The sequence below is a fragment of the Chaetodon trifascialis genome, chromosome 14, assembly GCF_039877785.1.
Source record: "Chaetodon trifascialis isolate fChaTrf1 chromosome 14, fChaTrf1.hap1, whole genome shotgun sequence".
Lineage (NCBI taxonomy): Eukaryota > Metazoa > Chordata > Actinopteri > Chaetodontiformes > Chaetodontidae > Chaetodon > Chaetodon trifascialis.
In genome coordinates this window covers 7,061,372-7,086,846 of record NC_092069.1, presented here as the reverse complement: position 1 = coordinate 7,086,846, position 25,475 = coordinate 7,061,372, and the positions used below count along the sequence as shown (strand labels likewise).

Sequence of the window (25,475 nt, the reverse complement as noted above, 5' to 3'; positions counted from 1 at the left end):
GATGGAGAGAATGTGCGAGGTTGAAAGAACACAAATGAGGCAGAAAATGTTGAATTTGGTGAGAGTATCTGTTTTAATCACTGTCACCACACAGCCTAATTTAAGCTAGTAACAGATAGATCCACTGAAACAGACTTAAGTAAAAGAAAAAACCTTCAAGTTTACATGAACTGTCTAACTTTGTGTTTAATGTTTGGTTTTCTAAAATCATTCTGGAGTCAGCATTTTAGCATTGTGTTTGTTGGTCTAAACACCTTATATTCAACAGAACAAACACTATAAACTTGACAGAGTTATTAATTCGGCCATCAGCTTAGCTACAGTTTGAGGTTTAAAACTGGCTAAAACCTGTGTTGTCTAACAAAATCACCATATTGCTGTGGTCTCAGAAGCTGTGGTTTAAACTTGAGGTCTTCACTTCACTCTTGTGGTTTTTCCGCCTTATTTTCGGGCTCATAGTTTCACATCCAAATCTGTTGCAAAGTTACAACACACTTATAGAATGGGACCTGGCTCAGACCCGATCGACAGTATAAAATGTGGATCTGAACCCATGAGAATCCTGGGTCGGGTCTTGGGTCCTCTGGTTCAGGTAGATACATAATGACCTGTTGTTTAAACTGGACCTGCATCTAAGATCATCATATCTGAGGTTTAACATCATAACCTTCTAAATAACAGCAGATCTTCACAGGTAACTAACGCAGAATCGTCTTTCTTGCTTAGTAAGGTTATTAACTGAGGGAAATAACCCAGAAGTAAGTGGATGTAGCAGCCGTCATAAGAGCTGTTTGAATTCTCTGAATACACAGGAAAGGTGCTCCAATGCTTCCTTTCGTATCTCTTCTGGCATACACTGGACCATCCTTTACTAAAGATAGGAAATAATATCATCCCACAATTCCCTGCAGTGGTAACACCCAAAGCAATGCACCATTCAGCCGTTCACGTAAACATAAACAAACAACATGCCACATTACACATCCACAGTCTGCTTATAACAACTTCAGTCAAGTCAACTTTTCAAGGTGTTTACTGAGTTGTGGTTCTTAAGCTATTACACGCATAGGCTCACAATCAGATCATAATCAGCACCATCCATCTGTCATGGTGTTTTTCATTCAACATGTCTGAAACTTCAAAATAATGTGTCGATCGTGGGCCTGACAGGTTATTCCTTTTTAACAATTATACAATCATAATAATTTGAGAATGTTTCACATTTTACAGCAAACAGCGAACTTGAACACCGAGATACTCTATCTCAAAGCAACCGCAGCAACCACGCAGTCAACAGCACAGGACTAATGAATGAGAGCAGCATGGTCTCAGGCTGGAGATGTGACCCACGAGCAGTTCAGCATAGTTCAGAGCAATGCAGCACAGTGAGAATACAGATGTTTCACAGAGGAGACAAGCGTATATAACACAGATCTAGCTGTCTGTCGCCGCTAACAGAGATGGTCGAAGAAAGTTTTTATAACATTCCTGCTCTAATTCAAACACTCTTTCTTTGTTTCTGCTGTGAGTTTGGATCACACATTTTATTTATTTTTTGAACATTGGATGTTTTTTTCTATAATGCCTGGTTTTAGGGGGTGCTGCAGTTACCTCACCACTCCTGCTTCCCACATCCAGAAATTCCTTTTAACCTTGGTAATGAAGTGATATTTTTCACTGGGTTGTCCATGTTTACAGATAGATGAAACCTGGTTAGGTGAGTAGACATCATTTTTTTGACTAATCAACCAGACCTCAACTCTCCCTGTGTTTTCAGATTCAGCCACTCACTTCTGCTCTTACCTGCTGTTCCCATCACTTGACCTACCCCACCCACCTACTCACCTGTCTCTCATCTGCTTACTCTTAACCTGTCTGCCTGTCAGTCATGCTTCTGGGTCATTACAGTATCAGCAAAACTGTTCATCACCATCCGTCATTAGCATCATTCAAAAATATTGACCTTCACTAATTTAACTGTCTAACATTAGACATATCATTACCTTTTCACCTATTACCTAGGAGTTATGAATCATTTAACTGCAGGTTTGGTCTGGTGACCTGCCTCCTTAACAGAAAATAAAACTATACTTTTTAAATTAAATTAAATAAGTGATTAGGAGATGCTCTAAATATCTAACAACACAAATTACTAAAAAAGTCATTCAAGCACTGGTTTTGTCACATATGGATTATTGTACAGTTGTTTGGTCCAATACCTCACTAGCTAACATCAGAAAACTGCAACTTATACAAAATAAAGCAGCACGAGTTGCACTTAGGTGCGGAATAAGGTCGACTATTTGTCAAATGCATGACAGTCTTGGTTGGCTGGATGTTAAGCACAGATTGTCATATTTGTTGATGGTTTTTCTTAGAAATATTATAACAACTAAAATGCCATATAGTTTGTATAGAAAATTATCTTTTAGTTCAAACATACATACTTATTCAACTCGACAAGCTACTGGAGGTTATTTTATTTTACCCAGGGCACTCTCTCAAGGTACAGTAGTGTATAGAGCTATGAAGGAGTGGAATGCCCTTCCGAAATACAACAAAGAAACATGGTTAGTTTTAAAATGAAACTAAGAGATTATTATTTTAGTCGCAATTTTAACCATTAGTAGCCATTATTTGTATGTGTATTTGTATTTGTTTATCTGTAAATTGGGTCCTGGTATCCTTGTTGTGTAGTGATTCAATGTTGGAGCAGGTAACATATGTTAAGTGTTTGTCTTGGATGTTTTGTTTTGTATGTGTATGCATTAAGTATGTGTTTTCTGTATGTATTTTTGTTTTTATGTATTTCTGTATTGTGTGTTAATGGTTTGTACTTGTCATTTGTTGTGATGAAAAGACCCCAGGAAGAATAGCTGCTGCGTGGCAAAAGCTAATGGGGATCTAAATAAACTAAACTAAACTAAACTAAACTAAACTAAACTAAACTAAACTAAACTAAAAAGAGCAAGTTGAAATAAAATGCATATTATGAAAATGGCCACATAACAATTTATAATAGTGAGCAGGGTTTTAATAATTTACACAATTCACATGATTATTTCATACCTTTCCATTCATTCATACTGGATATTTGGAGGCTCTACAGACAAGATATTGTATCTTCTTTTCTTTTTAAGCGGCAGTAAGTGCAGGGATTCAGACTGTTAATTTGCCCCAAAGTCTGCTTCTTTAACATCCCTTCCAAGTGCGTATACTGTACATGATAAAAAAAGGAGAATGGATTCATTCATGTTGCCTTCTGAAAAAAGGTGTGAAGTGACTCGTCCCATGCTGAAAACCAACAGAGACCATATACTGGATGATTATTTCAACACAGTTTATACTGTTCTCATCGAAGTGGATTCCATAGCTACTCCTGCAGCTGACGTCTCTCTGTACCTTTGATCAGTATTCTTTCATCTTTTGTGAGCCTGGGACTGGCACAAAATTGCTGCGTAGTATGATATATGACATTCCACTTCAGCTGCGCATGAAAAATAAATTAGATTTCCCTACACATTTCCTGATCAGCCCCCACCACCACCACCAGCCCTCCCCCCTTTCATCACACCTGCTTCTGTTTTCCTGATCGTGCACGTGGCAGCTCGGCTGAAAAACCAAAACACAGAGGGTGTGTTCACACCAAGTGTATTACAGAGGGTTTGCTCAAACTCTTGACTGTTTACCTTATACATACATGCTCCCACTTGGTGGCATCATTATAGGGCACAATGTATGTTTCCATAGTAAAGCAGATGTCACATAATTGTACATCTGTGCTGAACCGAATGGTGCTGCAGCTATAGGCTCCATAGCTGACTGTCTCTTGTCAATAAACAGATGGGTGACCAATAATTTCTTACAGTCAAATCAGGGCGAAACTGACATCTTACCAGTTAGTCCAACAACAAATCAGTTTTGAGCAATGCTGTCATATAATCTTGGTAAATTAACCCCCCTGGATTAAATTCGAGGTTCCCACATCAACGAGGTGGCGAGAACATCATTTTGTGACCTTAAAAGGGCGTTTGCAAATGATTTATCAATCAAAAAGAAACAGAAAAAACAACTTGTGTCTTTTCAAGCTGACTTGATTACTGTAGCACATTATTTACTGCCCCCCCCCACACCAAAAAAAAAAAAAGTGGCTTCCTGTAACACTCAGGATTGATTTTAAGGTCCTCCTGCTTGTATACAAAGACATTAATGGACTGCGACCATGACACTTTGCTAACTCCTCTTTGCTGCTGGTTTACTGGAGATTTCAAGCAATAGCCAAAAGAAAATCAGGGATGCAGACTTTGTCAGTGATGCCCCAAAGCTCTGGAACAAGCTACCTTTAGATATCAGGGAAGCAGCTTGCTGAATAAGAAAGCTGAAAACTTATTTTAAAACTTATCTATTCACTTTAGCCTTCATCTAGCTGTGACTTCCTGATACAGTTCTGAAACTTTTTCATTTTCCCCCACACTTGCTGCTGCACTTCTTTTTAAACGTTGTAGTTTACTTGATTTTATGCATTCTGCTTTCTAGCTTTATTATCATTATTATTCAGTAGCTTTTATTTTCCATCAGTTATGGGATTCTATCCATGTTTTATGTTCCTTCAATGTCTTTTTTTATGTGAAGCACTTGGCGTATGTGATTTGTGTGTTGTAAAGTATTTTGAGCTGCATTTGTTGTATGAAAGGTGCTATGCAAATGAAGCTTTTTATTCTGAAAAGGGATAAAATCCTGACAACAAAGGATAATTTAAAGCATATAATCTTTTTAGTGATGAGTTCTTTGGCACTTTCAGTGAATCCTTTCCATGTAAAAATTAAGCCATCAAACCTAAAGCTGAATCTGGTTTGACTAAAGACCAACCAATCCCCATCCCTTCAATTTTAATTATTATTCCAAATAGATAAATAAAGTTAATTAAAGGCAGAGGAAATTAAAAAAGACAATATTATCAACATAAATTTAATATATTTAAAAATGATAAAAGTAAAAGTTTTGCTATTTGTTATGTTGGTTTACTGTTTATTTTGCAGGTTAGTCTGTTGAACTTGGAGTTAGCATGTTCCATGGCTAACGTGGCTAGCTCTGTTTGTAAATGCACTTGATAGACATGCGCTGTGGTACACTGACTGTTGTACTTATGTAATATAGTTTTCAGCCACATAAATGCTGTTGGGATGCCTAATCCTCCCTCTTGTTGAACTCTTAGGATAAATCAAATTACGTTCACTAATTAACCTACATTATGGGGCAGGTTCCTCCTTCTATGTGGATGTGGGCCTAAACCTCATTTTCATTCCTGTTTGGTGCCAATAAACACATCCGTTTTTTTTTTTTTTTTTTAAATCATTGTTTCTTTTTGAAGATATATTCCCTTACTTTGCTAATAGAGTGAAAAGAGGCGAGAGTACCATGTCTGCACATTCTATGTCCCACTGTAGGTTCTTATATCAATAACACATTTTTCTTTGCAAAAAGATGGATAAGCTCTTTGCAGCACAATCCTTGGACCAGTCTTTGGTACTTTAGTTTTTCTAGCTATTGCTTTTAAGGAGTGGTGTTCATCTTTTAATCTAACTCTGCAAGAAAGCAAGTATATCTCCCCAAATATCTGACTTTTCTTTAACCTTGAGGCCTTAATAAGTCCATATCTGTTCTGCCAACAAGAACGAAAGATCTCTTAAGCCAGCATGGACAAGAAATCTTTAAAGTTCTCAGAGAAAACATGGTAATTTGAAGCTGAATGATACTAATGACAAGTAAAATGACCTTTGCAGGTAAAACTGGTGGAGTGTCCCTTCAGCATTTTGTGACTGTGAAGTCAATGCGTATCTAATATGATTTTCATCCTGGAAGCCGTGTGTAACCCCTACTTCTACACACAAGAAAAGCCACTTTAAAAACAGATTTACTGTATACTGTTAAGCCAGCACATGCATAGATCATAGGTGTCATGCTGCTGGAGTGCACTTTTTTTCTCCATGTGAAGAAGTGATATATTTGCATAATCCATCTGAAATTCATATACATTTTTGAAGATCCTTTAGTGATGGTTTCCTCGTACCTTGCATTGCTCTCCTGCACGACATGCATGTCATGATTCACTTATTAAATAAGTAGAAAATATTCCACTAGTAGCTGCTGGTAGCCTTTAAACAGCATTGTGAATTAAATTACTTTTTCTCCATCCATCGCTGGCTAATGTCAGCCCGTAAAGATGAAAAGGCAGCAAAACATCCTTTCATTTATCCCTCACTCTTCTGATGGTTTCTTTGTGGTGCATTTGCAAAGAAACGTTAGACAGCCAGCCTGTTAAACTTGGCCAGCTTGTGCTGAATCCACAATGCCTGCAGGAATTAGCTACGTTTTCATTGCCTCGCTTATTAGGTGAGTATGACCACTGCCTACACTGCAACTTTGTGAGTGGATGTTTCCAATGCGCCTTCATTTGCTCGGTGCAAGCAAGTAAATGAAATCATTCAAAACACGAACAACTTGTGTTCATTTGCCTGTATTTCTTAATGCCATATAACCTAGTACATTCATGGTATCCCGTAATACTAACATGATACGGCTATTCATACAGTCAGTTGAACATTTGACCATGTGGTCAGTTGTATTTGTCTAATGTATGTAAACTTTGGTTTCACAACCTTAGAAACAAACCACAAGCAGGCATACATGTGTGTCATAGATGCGCTGTAGTAACTGAACAAATAGTACTAGACCCCTGATTGTGATAGGTGGTCAGCTGTGCAGGACTGCAGTGTATGAAGTGTATTTAATTCACTTTTTCTCCAGCAAAGACATTACAGATGCAGGCAGGTGCAGACTATAGTGGGAGCATGGAGACTGTATGTGAGTAGAAAGACACAATAAATATACTGCATAAAATTTAATATGCAAGCTTATAACATGAGTGGGAGGTGCTATTAGCTCATTTGATTTGTTTGTTTGTTGGTAACGATTTGTATGAGTTGGGAAGAGAAAAAAACAGGATCATTAGCATAAATGAAGCATGGACCTGACCTGATTTATATATATGTGGCATTTTTTCTTTTAATGAGACAGTTTTATATGTTTGCATAACTATGAATGCATGCTCACAGTACAAAATGATTCTTTTTCCACATACTAAACCCCAGTCCTGGGTGAAAGATAAAGAGAGTATAAGAATAATTCACTCACCAAATCCACAAATCTGATGTTTAAGGCTCAGGTTTATCACTTCCCCCAAGGTTTCTGTCACTTTTATCATGTTAAAGGTCCTCTGAACAGTGAATATCCTGCCAAGGCCTGAGGTTGTTTTGTATGTGCTTTGATAAGAAAGGTCAAGGACTTTCAAGGATAATTTCAGGCCTCACACCTATTTCTATGTTAAAAAGAAAAAAAAAATGAATGGAAAAGGCATATCTTACCTATATTGTGTGGTATTGTGCCATATGGTCCCTTGGAAAACACCTCAAGGCCACACATTCACTTTCAAAGAGCACGTTGAACAAGCAGCCTAAAGAAAGAAGGAAGAGAAAGTTGTTAAGGGGGGTATTGAAAAAGGTCATTTCCCATTATTATGTAGGAGGTAAGGCATAGGAAAATCAAACAGAAGCACATGTGAGATCAGGCAATGTACCTCTACTGGACAATACTGTATTGAAAACTTTTACCTGTATGAAAACGTAATGGCTGACACATATGCATGTACATATTTGACCTTGAATAACATGTTAACCTCTGGGTTGTGACAGTCTGAAACAGGGCCATCTGACACACCACCTAAACAATGCTTAGGTTTATTTGCTGTGAGCCAGTCAACCACTAAGCCACGAAACCTTTTACAATTCAGGCAGCACTATTATGATTTATAAGGAATTATCTGCTTCTCAAACAAAAGCCTATAAAAACCTCCTTAAAGCACCGTGTAGGAGGGAAGAGAGATTAGATTGGTTTATGGAAAGTTATTGAAATAGAGCACGGTGGGGTGTTTGTGCAGGGCCCCGGCTCCCAAGTGACATTATAATCTCGGCAATGACTGAATACACATTATTCGTCTCTTTTCTCTTATTTTTTGGTGGCCAGTCGTCCCTACAAGCTGTTTGCCTTTCTAAACACACAGAGCTGAGAGCTGTATTGTTTGTTTGCTGAGCAAATATGTGAGGGAGTAAGACTGTGGGTGTGCATATACATGCCTGAATATGTTCCTGCTCAGCTTCATGTGCTGTATAAGAAAAGGACGCTTAATTTCCAAGGTCATGCATTTACAAATGGTTGGCTGTTACATGTAGCAAGGTAAAATGCTCTCAAATGGAAAACAAACATATGGTCTCCTAAAGTGATAAATGGAGCTGCGGATGTATGCAACTCTGAAACATGACTCTGTTGTATTCGTTGTTGAGGGAAATAATAGTCCATTGATAGTAAACATCTTTATATCCCACTCAGTGCTCATCCTTTGATGTGTTTATATGCTTCTTCTGTCATGCATTTGCCCTCCCACGCAAGAAAGACATGATCCAGCCTCTCTCGTCGAGCCTGCATTTGACTGACTCTTTTATGCACTTGCACTACTTGTTCCCCCCCCGTGCTTCTCTCCGGGGACTCATGACACACCTCGTTCTCTCAGTTCAGATTCATTGCTGTGTTTCTGTGCTGATGAACTTATGCAGAATGTCAGTCTGATGAGTGGGGCTCGCAGGCGTACCCCCAGCGGTGCTTTGATTTCTGGGACAGAGCTTGCTCATCAACAGTTTTCTATCAACCAGGGGACCCTACAAAAGAAGAACCTAAGCCTCCATTTTTAGTGGGTCCCTGGCTGAGCTTTGCCTGTCAATCGCAGCGTTAACAACGCCAACACAGGATCCACTGGACCCTCACCTAACAGACTGTAACGCTACTCAAACATTTCCCAATTGGCAATATTTAACATGAAATTGTCTGAGAAGGTGGATGGTGGGTTGATGTTGATCACCTGAGATTGCCCATTCGAGAAGTTATTATTAGCCTTTAAAGAGCAGCATCTGGATAATCCAAACAACAGACTATTAACCCACTGTCATTAGCTGTGTCCATTCAAATTCCATTTAAAGGCATTGCTTCGAGCAATTACCTGCTGTGGTGCACATTTCAAGACAAATAGAATGACTGAGGAGACTTTAAAAGATGCCAAGGCAACGCTGTGGCTTTTGCAACAATAACACAACAAGCCTATCAATAAAATTCATAATGCATTTGAAGTCTTGTTTTTGTTTTTTGTGACATGCTGCAATCTCATCCAGAAACGGTTCCTTTAGGAATCAGCAGCTTGATCGTTTAATTATATTACAGCATTTCCTCAGCAGCTCAGAACCAGCCTGTATGAAGATGAGGTGAAATTTTAACTCATCCTACAGTATATCTGCTATTCTAACAGATACCAATCATGGTAAGCCTGCAGTCTTACCGTGACAAGGAGGACAACTTCAGGTCACTGAAGCTCAGGAAATCAATGCACTGCCATTACAAATGTACAATGGGGGGTTTTATGGGGATGTCATTACCTTGGGATAGCCCTATTGGAGATCTATGGGTAGTGCAATGCAAAAAGCCTACATTACGTGTCAATGCTTCTAAACATAATGTTTCAAAAAGACCAAATTGTGGTTACTGCCCCATTCTTGACTGTTGACGTTCTTTTGTGCCTGCTTTTGATCGATTTAGTGTTGTCAGACCGTTGCAGGTTGTTATACAATGTGCTGATAATATAGCGTGGATAAAATGATCAGCTGCATGCATATAGGCTAGTTACTAGCTTAGCCAAAAACTAGCAGTTTCTTAAAAGGTTGCCATCCATCTCATATAATACAGAATCATCCTGTGTTGAAAAATCAGCGAATACCTCCAGCGCCCGTAAAAAGGAAGAGGCTGTCCAAATAAAGTTCTGAGTGGCAGACGGCCATGAGTGGCTAAGTCCTTTCAGAGGGAATAAGTACAGGGAAAACTTTCTAGTTTATCATAAAGTATGTTCTGTCACCCATGGTGGACTTTCTGACCTGAAGCAACGTTCAGCAGAGGACCACCACATCCGAGCAGTGCAAGGGCAGAGGACGCAGAGTGGAATTGAAAAGAAAAAGTGCACAGTGCAGCTAGAATCCAGACTGACCGAAGACTGTAATTATGCTTAAATGATTTCAACATTCTGTTTGTGTTGAACTCTAAGCATGGCTTATTGATTAGTAAAACCAGGAGTCACAGAACATTTATATCTAGGACTTTAGATCAGCCATGCTGGTTCCGTTATATCCAGAATATAATGGTCCATGGTATTTAAAAAAATCTGAGACATGTAAATAAACAATGTTTTTTACTCAGTGGTCATCTGTCCTCTTAGCCCTGCTGGTCTTGGACATCTTCACAAGTGTATCTTTGGGATCCTGTTAAAGGTCTCCGGCACACCTCTAGCCAAGTGAGGTGTAAAACGTTTATACATAATAACACACACACACATAGACTCCTTTGGGGTTGGCATCAGCGACAGCATCCAACACATCTGCTTTGCTGTAATTCAGTGCAGCAGAATGATTTGGTTTCTGTTGGCATTGGAGGGCATTCATCGGCACCATCAGTCTGGATGTTCTCCACCAGCCGTATCCTCTTGCACCGCTAATGCAGCTGCAGCCTTGGCCTGTCCGCTGATTGCTTCATCCTCTCTCTGCTGCATTTTTTAAGATGTTTCTTTTTGATAGAAAACTCATGGTACTTCAGACGATAAACCCATTAAATGAAAATAGTAACTGAAAATAAACTAATTAAGGTCCAGATTTAGGGAAAAAAAGACCCCATTATGAACAGATTACTGTGAAAAAGATGTGACACAGTTAAATATATTGAGTATTGAGAGAAATTAATAAAAAGTGTCACATTGTATATGCTCTTCAGATATTTTCAGTAAATAGAACACCAGTGTGTGGTAGAGGGAAGGAAGCAATGCTGCTAAAGAAAAGCCTGAGTAATTTATTCAACATTTCTTGTACAGTGGCAAGGCTACAACCTTTGGGGTATGTGTAGGATTTCTTAAACAATTACAAAGAATCCACTTCAGCCATCAGTCAGCAAGGGAATAAGCCAAAAGTCAGAAATGGCAGGATTTATATCAAGGTTAAGTATTTTCATTTGATCAGTTACCATACCAGTCTAACTCTTCAAGTGTACAGTAAGTGAGTGAATCTTTTTTCTCTCTTTTTCAGTAAAATCCATCAGGAGTAAACAACAGCCCCTGGCAGCTGGCACCCGTTTTGCATTCTGGCTCAAACTGAAAACCCTCCGCTTTGTGACCACAGTACGTTGGTGCTTTATTCTGCATTTCAATTCCCTTCAACTTACTCGTCAGTTTACACCAAAGAGTCTACAACACATAGTGTCATCCACATTACACATCATTGAGTCATTAGCAACTGGCTCGCACTCAGCTTCAAAAGCAGACAGGGAGAACGCCTCTTCCACAGCCGTCCTCGGACATTACATGCGTGTCAAAGTTGTTAGCGGGAATGAGGCAACAGACAAACTGCAACCTCAGTGACAAGCCAAGTTCCCCCTCTGCAAAAACATCCCACATTGCACCTCCTGTGGAGAAGTGTAATCACATTTTCCGCAAGGGTGGTTCTAGTGCCCGTGAGAAAAGGGTTTATCGAATTCGCACACATTGTCATTACGCAGCCCATGTGGTTTCCCCTCAGTATCTGCGGCCACTTATATCCAACCAGTGCAGAGCATCAAGGCTAAGAAGCACACACAAACGCACACACACACTTGTGTCGTTATGCAGAGTGCTTGAGATAACACAGAGGAAAATTACAAGGCAGGTTGGGGCTGTGTTGAATTGCATTTGGTGGCTTTGGGAGGACACAAAAGATTTACTGTTGAATCCTTGAAGCAATAATTTGCTAAATTTGATACTATTTTTCTACTGTCACTAATTTAATTATAGTGATGATGATTATACTTTCTCCACAATGTAAAAAAAAAATCATCCAATTTACTTGTCGTGTGGATTTATAATTCTTTGAGTTGTTTGTCATGTTAGCTTGTGAAGTCTGTGGAATTTCAATTATAAAGAGGCTTAGCACTTCATAATTTCACAACCATGAAGTTGGACAGATACTAGAACAGTAGTACTAGTAGACGAGATACTAGTAGACTAAGAATCTATAGCCATGTGAGCGACTCGAAGGCTGTACAGAGCCCCAGTGGTAGTTTGAATTAAATGCTAATATCAGCATGCTAACATGATGCCAGTGACTATCAATTTAATACACAGTTGTTGTTGTTGTTTTTTTTTTAGCAATGTACAGTTGTGCTACAGGCAGGCAGCCATGGAGAAGGAGTGATCTAACATGTATGGTTGATGGAAAGATGTAAAAGGCAAATTGAATTTTATATATACAGATAATGATTTCCACACAGCTGCATACAACATAGTCATTGTTACAGAAAGATGATTTCATGGACAAAAACAGCATTGAGTTTTGACTTTCAACTGTTTGCTGACACTGAATTTATTGGAGGCCATGACCACCCCAACTCCCCTGCCCCAACTTCCACCCATTCTCATCTGGTCCCCCAATATTTTGGCCTGGGCCAAAGTGGTGAAGACACTGACTGACATCGGCATCACTTTAGCCATGCTAGCAGCGGGGCTGAAAAGGAATCAACCGAAAGCAGGAGAGGCCAAGAAATCCTGGCTTCAAGCCTTAATATGGGTCAAGCTCCAAAGATCTAGATCTAGAAACTAGATCCTATACTTTCTATAATTCAACTAAATCGTGTCTTTTTTGACCCACCTTGCCTTGGTAATTCCCCACATCTTTCTTCAAGCTTTAAAGCACGCTTTGACTTTGGGAAAGCTCCTTTGGAGCCATAAAACACATTATAGAAGGAAAAAATGCTAATAACACAGACCAATTGCCAGAAAGATTCTCCATATTTCTATATAGATATTTATATTTATATCAGATTCCTGTTTTCTGAATCTATCTGCAAAGAGCAACTATGAAATGGTTACAGTTATGAAAAAGGTCTTGGCAAATTAGCTATAATTAAGGTATGGTTAGGCTTAGGCACCTAAAACACTAAAAAAGGGCAAAGATCCTGGTTACAATTACAAAGGCAAAGGTTCAACAACAACAAGGTTCAAGAGATCCCAACTCAACTGAACACCTACCTATGGGCGATTTTCACCACCATCATTAAAACACCAAATGAAAGAATGTCCTTCAGAGGAATGCTGTTCATCCTTCCAGTACTGTTGTAAAGACCAAAGACTATTTAAGCAGGATGTTCATCGCAGAGCAACAACTTTGTTGGTTTCTCCTAGCAAAAATAAAACCAATCTACTGAGAATAAACTCAGCAGAACATCACTTGTTTAATCTTCAGTCTGTAACCTCCATCGTTTCTCAATTATAGATCTAGAAGTGGGCTAAGAAGTTTTGTGGCCTGTTTAGAAGTACAAACTATGTCATCCCTGACGTCTAAGCATGGAGGAGTAGAAGTATGTTTACTCCAGTTTGGATGACACAGGCGGACTGGCCATCTGGAGTCTTTTTTTCACCAGCAGGTTGGTGGATGTGTGGGCCAGCAGTGAGCCGACCAAAGTTTAAATAATGTCCCACAGTGACTCTGGCTAATGGTTGTCATGAGCAACCCCAATTCGTCTTTCTACCCACAGGTACTTACTTTGGTGACATATGATATGAGTGACAAAATGTAAAAATGAAATGTGTAAAATTAAAAAAAAAAATTGCAGGAGACCAGAAATACACAGTAGGCTTTAGAATTTGAAAAAACAAAAAACAAAACCCTAAAGCAAAAGTTGCCTAAAGCCACAAACAAAATCATTCACTTGGCAGTACGGCAGCAACATTGCTCCTTACATCAGCGTACAGCTGCATATTGTCGTCACTAAGTCTAAGTGCTTTGTTCTCCTGCCTTCAAGTGTCTCCAGGATTTATTCCCTCCTGGTGAAATGTGTGCCAACAAAGATCCAGAGCTTCAGAATATGAAACAAAAAAAAAACAAAAAAAAAAAACAGTCAGCTGTAAAACCCTGATTCTAAAAAAGTTGAGACCGAGTGTAAATCATAAATAAAACAGAATGTGATCATTTAGTAATATTTTTGACATATACTCAGTTGATAAAAATACATACATACAGTAGTACATGTAATGTTTCACCTCATCATCATTGAATTTGGTGAATATATATTATTTGCTGAATTTTTCAAACAAGTTGGGCAACTAAAGTCTGGGAAAATTGTGGAATGCTCCAAGATGACCTGTTTGGAACATTCCACAGGTAAACAGGTTGATTGGTAACAGGTGATAGTATCATGATTGGGTATGAAAGGGGCATCCTGGAAAGGCTCAGTCATTCACAAGCAAGGATGGAGCGAGGTTCACCACTTTGTGAACACATGATTGTACAAAGAATATTACTAAACAGTTCATTTGCAAATGATTGCATTCTGCTTTTGTTTCTGTTTTACACAAAGTCCCACCTTTTTTGGAATCGGGGTTGCACATGTGAATAAAAAGTATAATGGCAAGAGCCTTCTTCAATAAACGATCACTAAACCATGAGGTCAGAGAGAAGATGCAAAGAGTTCTGCAGCAAATAAATACTGTGAAAGTGCGTCTGAACAGATTGGAGGTGACTGAAACTAGATTTCCTGGTTTAGGTTTCATCCTCTCAGTGGCACCTGTAGCAGGACGCCCACACCAATGTAGACCTCTTGCATTTTCTGTACTGGGCTATTTTTGATGTGAACTAGGCCTAAGAGGGCGCCAGGATCTAAAGCAACTCTAACGTGCTGTGTGTGTGTGTGTGTGTGTGTGTGTGTGTGTGTGTGTGTGTGTGTGTGTGTAGGTGTGTGTGTGTGTGTGTGTGTGTGTGTGTGTGTGTGTGTAGGTGTGTGTGTGTGTGTGTGTGTGTGTGTGTGTGTGTGTGTGTAGAGGAAACAATGAAATAAAGTAGAACTGTACAAATGTATGCTTGGATTCATCACACGTGCTTATAGGTGAGGCAGAAACAAAGATAAAAACAGTCAGTCTCTTTGTCTATGCCTTCTGCAAGTCTACAAGTTTTAGGCACATATATGCTAAATATGATAAAAGCCTTTGTTGAAGGTGGGCTTAAAACCAAAAACAAGTTTTGGCAGCATGCATTTTTTGTCAGTGTGTTACAGATAAGGGCTCAAACTCAAAAGGTGGTTACAAAAGCCACACCCAGAGGGGCAATCAACAGGTGTAATCATGTCAACTGGCCACAGGCGTGTCCTGTCTGAAAGACAGCAAAACTGGACACAGAATCACTCATGAATCGTAACCCCCGATACTCTGAAACTGTTACAATTTGGGTGCAATCTGAAATCAAGAGGCTAACTAAAGGGGTTATAATCCTGTTTATTAAAGCAGACCAGGAAATGTAGTTGCGTGTAAAGTAAACTATGCTGCCTTTGACATGTTTAAACATTTGTGTTCTGAAACTCTTCTCTAGCCTCCACATCTTGTGCCCAATGTAAAAACAACCACAGAGGCACTTTAAATTACAGCATGGGAGACCATGCAAGGACACAGTTCATGAAACTATTAATGGAGCAAGAGTTTGAGCTTTTCCATAGTGCTGCTTTGCTCATCTCATCCAAGAGAGGATAGTGGTCTTATTTTGAAGTTATAATGAAATGCTCAGTACAACTGGTTTCCATCTACATGCTCTGTGTCGAGATAATAAAATGTACTGTATAAAGTCTCAGCAACAAAATCCCTCCGAATGAATATTAATGAGACCAAAATAAAACATTGAGTAACACCAGTCTCGGTACATTTAGAAAAGTACATTATTTTATTGAGCAACTTTGTACTCTTATCATTTCATCTATTTAACTATTTTCACTTTTGACTGCATCTGTGTACTTATGTCTGACATCATGTACAGTAGTTCAAATGTTTTCTACGCTGTAAACATATCCCCCTCTCCATTTACAAACACAATAAGCCTCAAGACTGTGTCTTATGGCTGCCTATGCCAATTTGTGAGTTGAATGGTTAGCTTTGAGCAGTCAGTGTGCACAAGCTGACTGGAGCTTATACTTAAACAGGAAATGCACTCTTGAATTCATCCCTCACAGGGGCTTCAGAGTGAAGCAAATTAAATATCCACTGAGTAAATATTCATTGAGTCTGGTGGACGTTTGACCCGGCCCTTGGATAGCCTTTGTTCTTTCAACAACAGGCTCATTCTGTGCATGCAAAGCCATTCTATTATTATATCATTCCAGTAGTTAAATCACTTCATTGGCTCCCACTCTACGATACAAATCAACTTCAGAACTTTGCTTTGATGTGAATGAGGTGTAGATTTATTAAGAAATATTTTTTTAAATTCCAACAATGACTCAAGATGTGACATTAATTGGGTAGTGATAATGGAAAGCACACCAACAAAAATGTCGGTTTCTTAGTAGATGTTGTTATTTGTTTTCACATGAAAGACTTAGGACAGGATAGGACAGGACAGGAAAAAACATTCCTGTGTATTTCCTTATGCATATATTTACAGTGTCAAAATGAAATGAGAAATGTTAAATAACAATTCTTTAGCTTTTTTTTTTTTTTTACTTTATAGTTGAAATGTTTTTTTTTTTTTCTTGTTAGATTAATTCTGCATTGGTCTAATGACAGCACAGAGAACAAAGCAAGGAGGTGTATGTATTGCATTAAACTAGATAATTATATGCTATACAGAGCAGATAGGGGCACTAGAGGAGGAGGTGTGGTTATTTATATTTCCTCACACTTTATCTCTGATACTGTCACTCCAAAAGTACTTCCATCTGTATTTGAATGTCTTTTTGTCGAGTTAAAACTCCATGAAAATAAGCGTCTCATTATAGGTAGTATTTATAGACCTCCACCTGTCCACCCTGATTCAACCAAATGCATTTTATCCACTCTCACCTCATTTGAACATCCGCATGAAATGATTATTCTAGGCGACTTCAACACCAACTGGCTCGACCGCACTTCATCTAATGACAAAAATCTACTTAAAAGTATATATTTGACTCAGCTGATCAATGAGCCCACCAGAGTCGACGCCAGATCTAAATCATTGCTAGACTGGATCCTTGTTACTCACCCTCACAGAATTATTGGATCTGGCGTTCTCTCTGACTACTTCAGTGATCACTCAACCATCTTCTGTGTATGGAAAATGAAATCTCCTCGTCTACCTCCAAAATGCATTAAAGTAAGACAATGCAAGGATATTAATTTCGATAATTTCATTTATGATTTGATTGCAATAAATTGGGACAGATTCCAACTCATACCATATATTGAAGACGCCTGGAACTATTTTTATGCTGAAATCACACATGTTATTGACAAACACGCCCCTTGGAAAGAAATTAAGGTCAAAGGAAAACACTTACCATGGATCAGCTCTGATCTGACCAACCTTTTCAAACAACGGGATAAAGCTTGGAAGTGCTATAGAGTACGTAAGGATGCTGCTGACTGGGAAAAATATAGATCATTAAGGAACTTATGCAAAACCAAAACACGTAATGCTAAATCAGACTTTTATAAATACCAACTATCTGAAAATATCCACAACCCAAAACAGTTCTGGAAAAACATGAATAATATCCTCAACAAATCAAACAAAAGCACCAATAGCCAGATTTGCTTTCACAATAACATCATTCAGTACCCATCAGCTATTTCAAACATCTTTAACCAGCACTTTACATCTGCTGGTAGCTCCTACTGTATGTGTTTGACTCATCTCCAGCATATGCTTCATTTTCTTTTCGTAAAATACTACCTGCTGAAGTTCAGTGCATAATTGATGAACTTAAGGATGATTGTGAGCCTGGACCAGATGGCATCCAGATAAAATTTATTAAACTTGCCGCAAATATTTTAATGTACCCACTTTGTGATCTGTTCAATCTGTCACTCTCAACCTGTACTCTCCCCCTCTGCCTGGAAACGTCACTGCACTCCATAAGGGAGGAGACCCACATGATATCAACAATTACCGTCCAATTTCCATTATTAATTCTATAGCAAAAATATTTGAAAAATTAATTTTTAATCAACTATCACAATATATCACTGACTACAATATTTTATCCCCATGCCAATCTGATTTCAGACCCAATTTTTCAACAACTACAGCTCTGTTAAAGCTCACTAATGATGTGTATACTTCCTCTGAACACAGCGAACTCACTGGCGCAATATTTCTTGACCTAACTAAGGCTTTTGACATTGTTGACCACTATTTACTACTTGATAAACTCTATTCAATTGGTGTCTCTCAAAATAGCTTACTCTGGTTCAATTCATATCTTCATAATAGACGACAGTGTGTACGTCTTAATGGCAATAACTCTGATTATGCAATTCTCATGAAGGGAGTACCACAAGGCTCATCTCTAGGACCACTTCTCTTTTCTATATTCATTAACGATCTCCCAAAAATATGCTCTAACTGTAAGGTACACTTATATGCTGATGACGCCATAATATATTCATCCAGTGCCAATAAATCTATCATTGAAAATACTTTGCAACGTGAGTTTGCCTCAGTTCAAAGGTGGTTTTCATCAAACAAACTAATTCTGAACAAAAAGAAATCATGTTGTATGTTGTTTGGCACCAGACCAGGTCTTGGTGATGCCTCAGATCTGACCATTTCCTTTACTGATGGCTCACCACTTACACAAGTCACCTCATTTAAATATCTTGGCCTCTGGATTGATCCTTTGCTTTCTTTTGAATGTCACATTGAATCCATCACAAACAAACTAAGTTGTAACCTAGCCATACTCTACCGTTCCATAAACTGTTTTACCCTTCAGATCAGGAAAAGAATTGTCACTCAGTTATTATTTCCTATTCTGGACTATGCTGACATCGTCTATCAGAACACCTTTGAAACACATCTCCAACCTCTCAATGTCATTTACAAAAGTCTATTCAGATTTATTTTAAGGTGCCCATATCGAACTCATCACTGCTCCATGTATGAATCTTTGAACTGCTTACCTCTCAATAGAAGAAGACATTACCATTGGCTCTTATTTATTTTCAAATGCATTCACTTCAATTGTCCGTCCTATTTAAAACAATACTTAATCCCATTCACATCACCATACCCTCTCAGACACACTCAGCAACTCTTTTTCTTTGTTCCTAAAACTAATAAAGCCTCATCAGATTGGAACTCTCTATCCAACAATATACGCACAATCAATTAATTTAGCTTTTTCAAGAATTCCATATTTTGTCTTCTTAAAACATCATGTAACTGCTTTTAATGGTTGTGATGTTGTATTTTATTGTGGTTGCTGTTGCTGTTACTATTCGTGGCATATTATTGTATATTAGTGCTTTTGCTGTACTGTGGACAGTGTAGTAATGGTGTGTTATATTATTGATGTCATTACATAGTATCGCTATTACTATTAATACTGATATTAATGTCGACATTATTGCTATGGCTGGTACTATACCACGTGCTCTGTGTGGGTACTGGGTCTTGGGAATGATGTGGGGATGGGGTGGTAAGTGAGAGCCTGTGTATGCTGTTTGCGACTGTGTTGTTGTATTGTATTGTTCTGTATGTTTTCTGTTGGACCCCCTTGAAAACGAGATGGTTCATCTCAAGGGGCTATCCATTAATAAATTTTCGAATATTGCATTTCTGTGCCGTCACACTTGTCATAGCAAATTAGCATGTCTACTCAAGTGTCATGTTTCCATCAGTGCTGATCAGAGCTGAAACCGATAAATACCCTCGACTGCTGCACGGTCATTTGAAACCGCTGCACAGTCATTTGACCCATGAATGAATGCTGATTGTACCTTTCCCCCTGAAGACAGGTGTTAGCCGGTGTTAGTAGATTTTTTTGTCCAGAGTGAAAGCGATTTAACACAACTAAATGTCAGGTCAATAGCAGTGTCCATCCAGCGGTCTGCGCCACAGGAAACACTTTGAATGTGGAAGGCTGTCTGTCATAGCTGCCATCAGGGACAGTAGCCCCCACACATGGTCGTGCCCCAAAGCTATGGCTATGTGGTAACATTATTGAATATTATCAAAATGTCACAATGACAATTTATCTGTATGGCTGGATGATACTTGATATGATATTGCAACACAAAAAAACAAAATTTCTCTGTACTTTTGGCACATGCACATTAAAGATAGTATATTTTACATAAAGTAAACAGATGTATTTATATAATGCTTTTCTAGTCCCATCCACCACTGGAAGTTCTTTAAGACACAAGTCAGCATTCACCCATTCACACGCTGGCATGCCACCTGTTGATTACAAGCAATAAACACACACACACACACACACACACACACACACACACACACACACACACACACACACACACACACACACACCAAGAGCAATTTGGGGTTCAACATCTTATCCAAGGACACTTCGACCTGTAGACTGTAGGGCCAAGGGATTGAACCACTGACCATGTAATAGGTGGACAACCGCTCTACCTCCTGAGCCACAGCCGGCACCTACTGGAAATGTTTGCAATGACATTGAATTTCACTTGTTGAATTGAAAACACTTGAACTCGTTATTTTATCTTGCAACAATGCTTTGAATTTATCCACTCACGTCCCAAACAGGACAGAATATTTAAATTAAGGTATAAAGATTTTAGATAGAGAGAGTTAAACAGTTTCCTCATTTTCTTCACTGTATGAAGAAAAAAAAAACTGTTGCGAAATACTCTGCTATTATCACCCCTCCGGTTCTTCATTTTAATGCCTTGTCAGACACATTTAACTCCTCTGTCTGGTGCAGTATTACACACACATTCCCCTCCCTCTCTTGGATTAGAAAAAAATCCTTACTACAGTTCACTTATAAATAGAAAACCTCATCGCTCAGAACATATTTCTGATAGACAGCCAAAGCTGCTCAACTTTGTGATTCAGTCTCACAGAGGATGATTTGTATCCTGCCTGTCACCGGAGCTTTAGCATCGTTTTGTCAGAGGAAGTTATACGACTGGATGGCCATGCTACATCGCCAGGATTTTCAGATGCAGGTTGGCCCCCGATGACACAGCTTCCAATTGGTTTCAGCTGTTTCCAAGATGAATCAGAAAGGCTTTTAATAAGGAAATCCAAAGAGCTCACGGGCTGTATGGGTAACTTCAAAGAGAGGTTAATATAGATCCTCTGAGCATTTGCCGCGCTGCCATAACCTTTATACAAACCAAAGAGCGGACAGAATCATGCTCTGTCAAGAAAACTCACTTTTTCAGTCCATAAAAAGTATATTTGTTTTTTTTGGCTCTTGGAGCCTTAGGGAAAGTTTGATATAACAATTCTGCCACAAGAAAAATAAATATCAGCAATGAATGCAGAGATAGATGCTGCCCTGTGCCTTAACCTGGAGTATAAAACACCACGTGCTCATATAATATTATAACTATCCCTGCAACTATTGATCCTGAAAATCTTATAAAGAGTCCAAAAGGAAAACACTTCAGCTTCAGTGTAAGTGAATAAACTGTGGGCTAAAGCCAGGCTTTACTGTAAAAAGAAGGAGAAAAGCACTGATAAAACAGCATGAGTGCAGCCCGTGCAATTTTCCCACCACCACCAAGATGGAGCAAGAGCAGCTGCCTTTCCACGTGTTATCAGGTCCCGCAGCTGACAGAGACATCAAAATCCTGACACACATACTATATTGCACATGGCAAATTCATGACATCTGCACATGCTGCCAAAGATGAAAGCCATGAGTCCTGGTACAAGGCATGTGGGAATAGATGTACAATAACGAGAGCCTTGGGGCCAGCCTTAATGAGGAGGATTAGTGAACCATGATAGGGCTCTTGTGTGCAGCTATAAGAAGGCTGGTGAGGCTGGAAGAAGCAAGGCCTGGATGGATGAGGGAGCAGTAGTTTGTCAGGTAGAGGACGGACTCACCTCGGCTCCCAGGAAACTCTTAAATGAGACAGAGGGAGTGCAGACCAATAGATGAGGCCAGATTGTAAAAGCTGACAAGTGCAATCAATAGATCGTACGGTGATATTAACTCGCTATCATCTTTTTGATATCCCGCTGAGATGGGACGGAGGAGAAAGGCAATTCCCAGGTTCAACAATTGTGATATATCTTCTCAGCACTGTTCGTGATGAATTTTTCAGCACAAACATTATGTGATCTTCGAGTGCTTTATGAATCTAATTCTAGTTAATTGCTTAATTTGCCAATAATATGCTATTACGAGGCATTTTACTACTTCACCGTTCCCATCATAGCAGATGGGATGGATGGGTAAGATATTTCCTGGAGACAGGCTTTTGCATTAAAGACCAATAATGGTGACATTTGTCTTGTTTATTAGGTTTTGTTCACTGCTTTGAGTGCCATCTCAGCATTGCTGAGAGATTCTTCCTACATCCAGAGTGATCTTTTAAGCACTGACAATCTCTGAATCAAATGACATGTGTCTTATGAAGACCTGGTGCACTGTAAAGTGGCACAACCAAAGGTCATCCAAGCATCTTTATGAAATGGGAAGTGCAAGATGCTTGGTGATGTGACTACTCACAGGGCTATTTGGTGAACTAGTGTAGCTGGCCAGGAAACTGACTAACATGCTAACCAGCTGGGAGCATGGGCCCAATTCCAATTTCTTCATGGTCAAGGCACTTAAGGGACCAACTGCCTGATTTGAACATCTTTCTGGAAGAGATCAATAATCAATTTACTCATTTATATCAAAACTGCATCATGCACTTATCTGTTAAACCTTTTCTTTCTTGTAGTTCTATTCTTTGTTTTTTAAAAAAAAAAAAAAACTAGATACAAAAACAATCAGGTAAACAATGACTGCACATACAAATCAAATTTGTGAAGAACACAAAATTGAAAATATTAAAAGACAGGAGTACATAAAGACAATACAGTCAGAGGTTTCAGGGAAAAAGTTGTATGTTTCAAATGTTGAATGTTTCAAAAGCTTACTACCAGTTGGGAAAACACAATGAGCTGTGGGCAATTCCCTAGGGAGAAGTCTGTCGAAATGACAATTTGACAGTGGGACAGCTCTTTTGCCCTGGCAGACTGACCGGGAACACACCTCAAAGTCTGTCAGGTTAGTGTGGACGTTGGAATTGGACCTCAGTTATAGTCATAGTCATGCTAGCTCTCCAAGCTTGCTGCAGTTTGCAAGCTTGTTAGCTCATTCGCAAATCTGACGATACTTTTACTCAGTGTATTCACAGAGATGCTAATGTGGTTCATATATATATATATATTTGTACCACTGACTTTTGTCTTATTTTGAATAAAAGTGAATGAAACACAGCTAAAAAATTGCAAAAGCTTTCTCCATTTTGGACTCTCAGAGGTCAGCATTTTCAAGACAGTTTGGCATTTGTCACTTTTCATTTAAGTGGAACTCAGCACAAAGATTACTCTGTAGCCAAAATCAAATCCACTGTTTGCAACCGTTCCACTGATATTAATTGATCATGCTAAACTCTAGTGAGGAGATGCTTTTTCTTTCTGTTATGGGCCTTGTGAGAGATTAGCAACCAGTCAAGTTGCAGTTTACATCCATATCTGTCCAGACTCATACAGTACCAGTCAAAAGTTTGGACACAGCTTCTCATTCAATGGTTTTTCTATCCTTTTTTTATTTTCTAAATTGCACACTTGGCATTCTCTCAATCATCTTCATGAGGCGGTCAGCTGGAAAGGTTTTCCAACAGTCGTGAAAGAATTCCCAGAGGTGCTGAGCACTTGTTGGCTGCTTTGCCTTCACTCTGCGGTCCAACTCATGCCAAAACATCTCAATTGGGTTAGGTCAGGTGATTGTGGAGGCCAGGTCAAGTGACGCAGCACTCCATCGCTCTCTTCCTTGATCAAATAGCCCTTTATAGCCTGGAGGTGTGTCTGGGGTCAATGTCCTGTTGAAAAATAAATGATGGCCCCACTAAGTGCAAACCAGATGGCATGTCATTGCAGAATGCGGTGGAAGCCATGCTGGTTAAGTGTGCCTTGAATTGGGAATAAATCACCGACAGTGTCACCAGCAAAGCACCCCCACACCATCACACCTCCTCTGCCATGCTTCACAGTGGGAACCACACATGTAGAAGCCATCCACTCACCTCTTCTGCGTCTCACAAAGACATGACGGGTGGAGCCAAAAATCGCAAATTTGGACTCATCAGACCAAAGGACAGATTTCCACTGGTCTAATGTCCATTGCTTGTGTTTCTTGGCCCAGGCAATCCTCTTCTTTTTGTTCTTCCTCAGAAGTGGCTTCTTTGCAGCAATTTGACCATGAAGGCCTGATTCACGCAGTCTCTGAGCAGTTGATGTTGAGATGTGTCTGCAACTTGAACTCTGTGAAGCATTTATGTGGGCTCTAATCTGAGGTACTGTTAATTTGCAGTTTCTGAGGTTGGTAACTCAGATGAACTTATGTTCTGCAACAGAGCTAACTCTTGATATTCGTTTCCTGTGGCGGTCCTCATGAGAGCCAGTTTCATCATAGAGGTTGATGGTCTTCACGAATGCACTTGAGGATACGTTCATCCATCCATCCATCCATCCATCCATCCATTTTCTATACCGCCTATCCCTTTCGGGGTTGCGGGGGGCTGGAGCCTATCCCAGCTGACAACGGGCGAGAGGCGGGGTACACCCTGGACCGGTCGCCTGTCGATCGCAGGGCAAGGATACGTTCAAAGTTCTTGAAATTTTCCAGATTGACTGACCTTCATGTTGTAAAGTAATGATGGACTGTCATTTTTCTTTACTTAGCTGAGTGGGTCATAATATGGATTAGAACAGTAGTCAAATAGGGCTATTCACTGTATAGACCTTTGTACCACCCCTACCTCTGCACAACACAACTGATGGTCTCAAACACATTAAGAAGGCAAGAAATTCCAGAAATTAACTCTTGACAGGTACACCTGTTAACTGAAAACCATTCCAGGTGACCTCATGAAGTTGATTAAGAGAATGCCAAGAATGGGCAAAGCTTTCTTCAAAGCAAATGGTGGCTACTTTGAAGAATCTAAAATATATATATATATAAAAAAAAAAAAAAAGTTTGTTTACACTTTTTTTGTTTACTACATAATTCCACATGTGTTCCTGCAGAGTCTGGATGTCTTCCGTATTAATTTACAATATAGAAAATAAAAAAATAAAGAAAAACCAGTGGATGAGAAGGTGTGTCCAAACTTTTGACTGGTACTGTATGTAGTGAAGACTTTAAAGGAATTTAACAAATGGCATTACGTTCGGTTTGGTGAAATGGAAGTTTTCACTATACTGACATGTATGATTCCTGTGAATCATTTCCAGTGAGAAACATGCTGTCCTCACTTAAAGATTACTTTTACAGAGGAGTCCAGA

General features: G+C 39.2%; 1 protein-coding gene across 2 annotated transcripts in view; it reads right to left on the bottom strand.

The window, feature by feature from the left end:
* The window catches only part of LOC139342397 (leucine-rich repeat and fibronectin type-III domain-containing protein 2), a 138,765-nt gene that overhangs the window by 39,015 nt on the left and 74,275 nt on the right, over nt 1–25,475 (bottom strand). For both annotated transcript variants that reach the window (XM_070979478.1, XM_070979480.1), the window contains one exon: nt 7,425–7,513. The gene's annotated coding sequence lies outside the window, so the exon portion shown is untranslated. The remainder of the gene's footprint in view (nt 1–7,424; nt 7,514–25,475) is intronic.